We start from the raw sequence: 3,667 nt of genomic DNA, 5'->3' as shown, positions 1-3,667 counted from the left end.
CTAAGAATATATATATATATATATATATATATATATATATATATATGAATTAAATTTATATATATGTGTATATATATAATTTAATTCTTGTTCCACTGGAGAAGGAAATAATTTCATAGGGACATCTTCAAAGGGCATTACAACAATTATCTAAATTAGTTTTCTTTTCAATCTTTCGGACATGCGTTATTACTCATTTGAACATGTTTATTAAAATCACCTAAAAATGTAATTTTATACTATTTGCAAGTGAGAAAAAGATAACACAGGTACATTTTATCAGAAAAAGTACTCCAAGGGCCCCAGGGTGGCTCAGGGGATTAAAGCCTCTGCCTTTGGCTCAGGTCATGATCCCAGAGTCCTGGGATCCAGCCTGGCAACAGGCTCTCTGCTCAGCAGGGAGCCTGCTTCCTCTCTCTCTGCCTGCCTCTCTGCCTACTTGTGATCTCTTTCTGTCAAATAAATAAATAAAATCTTAAAAAAAAAAAAAAAGAAAAGAAAAGAAAAGAAAGGAAAAAGAAAAAAAATTCTCAAACCTTAGACCTCTGTTATTAATAATTTTGAAGATGAGTTAAGAATCCACAAATAAAACCAAACTCATTACTAATAGCAAAGTTACTTCAGCTGCAATAAAATAAACATTTCATGTATAAACAGCAGCACTCCTTTAGGAAGGACTAAAAGATGAATCAATCAACACAAGTCCCAGTTAGCTCATCTGTCCTAAGCCCTTTGATTATTCATGAATACAAGCTCTTTCAGAGTAAATAGGAAAATTCTTATCAGTGGCAGAAGAAAAAATTGAATTTATTGACTAATCAGAGAAAACAAAATGAGGGTTTATAATTACAGCTGTGTGCAGGCTCGCTCTTTCTCTCTCTCTCTCTCTCTCTATATATATATATATAAAAGTTTTGGTATCACTAACATAATGATAAAACTTTATTGTATTTTATATCAGTGGCACAATGAATGAAAAAGCATACAAAATCAAATAACTCAGCAGAAAAATATTTTTGTTGTATAATACAGAACAGATATTTTAAAGATAGGGTTACTAAGGTTTAAAAACATGATTCCTGTTGATATTTTCAAACTTAAAAAATGGTTTGAATTTTAAAAATCCTTAGGTAACCAAAATAAATGCTAACTGAAAGATTACAAAAATGATGTAAAGAAAATATTTTAAAAAGTTTTATAGACTGTTAATGTTAGTGATGAGTGGCTCCTTAGCTTATTCTGCATCTCAAATATTTGAATGTGTGTGTGACTATATTTAACTGACTATATTTGACATATGATTGACTACACACACACACACACACACACACACACACACACACACACACACACAAAAGCACTAAGATGATTGAGAGATCCTAAATCATCTGTGGCTTTATTTTTTGTGCCCATACTTTATGGCATTTTTCATGTATGTGCCAAAATTTGTGGTTGTTGCATTTATCCATATTTTTTTATCTTTCCATATTTAACTCTCCTGGCCTAAGATGTTTTCTTAACATTTCTTAATCTCTTAATTTTATAAGAATATTCTTATTCTTAAAACTTCAGTTTAAGTGTCTTTGATCCATAAAACCTTGGGCATTTCAATTCTCATTACCTGTTTTCAATTTTCATAACGTGTAATTCATTGACGATATTTAATTTCATACTATATTTTTATTCTGCATCATGCCTAATTTGTATTTGTATAAAAAATGGATAATTTTACTGAATGTTAGTTTAAGGAAAGTTAAAGTATATACTGAGAATGTACCAGATTGTGTTCTACAGAAGCAAATGACAAGCCAGTAGTTGTACTTAAAGTTTTTTTATTAGGAATCAACACTATCCTAAAGGCGAGGAGGTCTTTCCTTTCATGGGGACTGTATCTACAATTATAATACAGAAATGTATACAAATCATGAGTATATATCTGGCTGAGTTGTCTCAAAATAAAGCATTGTTGTATCATATCTGGGTTCTCTAGCTGGTCTTGAATTAAGCATTAGTCAAGTACAAGAAGTTTCAATACTGTGATTCCAGTTACACATATATATTGGACATGGGATAGTAGAGCATAGAACCCACATTTCCTGAGGAAAATCTCCATTTTGAGTAGGTTGACAGCTTTAAAATTATGAAAATAAAATATAGAGGAATAAAAAGTATTGTCAACTACCAGGAAAAGTCAATCCAATAAACCCAGACAATACAAGTTGGGACATAAATATGATGTTAGAGCAACTGATTAATTGCTACAACTTCAACATGCCTAAATAGTGCAATGAGATCTCCAGATAATTCCCAAGGAAGCTAACTATTGTTTTCTTACATATTTTAAGCATATCAGTAATAAGAGATATAAGATTGATATAATGTAGAGCAGACTAAGATTAAAACAGTGAAATGCTTCAAGAATCATGACAAAAATTGTCCCCAGTCTTTTTTTTTTTTTTAAAGATTTTTTTTAAATTTATTTATTGACAGAGAGAAATCACAAGTAGATGGAGAGGCATGCAGAGAGAGAGAGAGAGAGAGAGAGAGAGAGGGAAGCAGGCTCCCTGCTGAGCAGAGTGCCCGATGCGGGACTCGATCCCAGGACCCCGAGATCATGACCTGAGCCGAAGGCAGCGGCTTAACCCACTGAGCCACCCAGGCGCCCAAAATTGTCCCCAGTCTTAAATTAATTTTCCTTTAGTAACATAAAAACGTATGTATAGCATTGGAAAACATTTATTTTGACATTTATAAATCAATAACATGTATTTTAAAAGTGTACAAATCATAAGCACACAGTATGATGCATTTTCACAATATATTTACATAATCAAGCCTAAAATCAAGAGACAAAACATTACCAGTACATCCAAAACACTCCTCATGCTCTTTCTAGTCACTATTTCAGTAAAGATAATCACAATTCTAAAATCTAATGTCATCTTTTAGTTTTATTTTTTTAATAATCTATTTTGAAATAATTTCAACTTTTTAGATGGTTGTGACTACAGTAAAAAGAACTATCATATACTTCTCAATGAGATCCCTTGTTTTGCCATATTTGTTCTTTTTGCTATTGATCCTTAATTCTCCCCACCCTCATCCCCCATTCTCTGGACCTTTTGAGAACAAGCTACAAATATACAAACATGATACTCAGTCCAGTGATTCCAAGTCCCAGTGTGTATTTCCTAAAAAAGAGGATATTTTTCTACATAGCAACTGTATAGTTCTCTAAGCCAAGGAATCAATACTGGTAATGCACCGTCTTTCTTTCCAAAATCTCATTCAAGTATCCAGCAATGTCTCTCTTTTTTTTTTTTTTTTTCTTCATTTCTGGTTCAACATCTGCATCTAGAAACAATGTATTTGCCACAATATGTTCTGTAATTTTAAATTTTGTACTCATCTTTGGCTGACTATTCTCTGTGTGAATCTTGAGGAAATCAGGTTGAGGAAATTTTCCTTAGAAAAAATGTGTGCATGTTTTTACAGTTTTTCCTGGAAGACAACAATCTCAGAGCCTCTGTTATATTAATTTGTCTGTGGATTGCTGGCTAATAGAAATAAAATTTCTTCCAGGATTGAATGTATGTATAGTTGTTATATAGGAAAATATATTGTTTCAGGGAGGTTTTCACCTATCTGATGCTGAAAATGAGGCAGA

Source organism: Mustela lutreola, chromosome 1, assembly GCF_030435805.1.
Source record: "Mustela lutreola isolate mMusLut2 chromosome 1, mMusLut2.pri, whole genome shotgun sequence".
Taxonomy (NCBI): domain Eukaryota; kingdom Metazoa; phylum Chordata; class Mammalia; order Carnivora; family Mustelidae; genus Mustela; species Mustela lutreola.
This window is presented reverse-complemented; position numbering follows the sequence as displayed.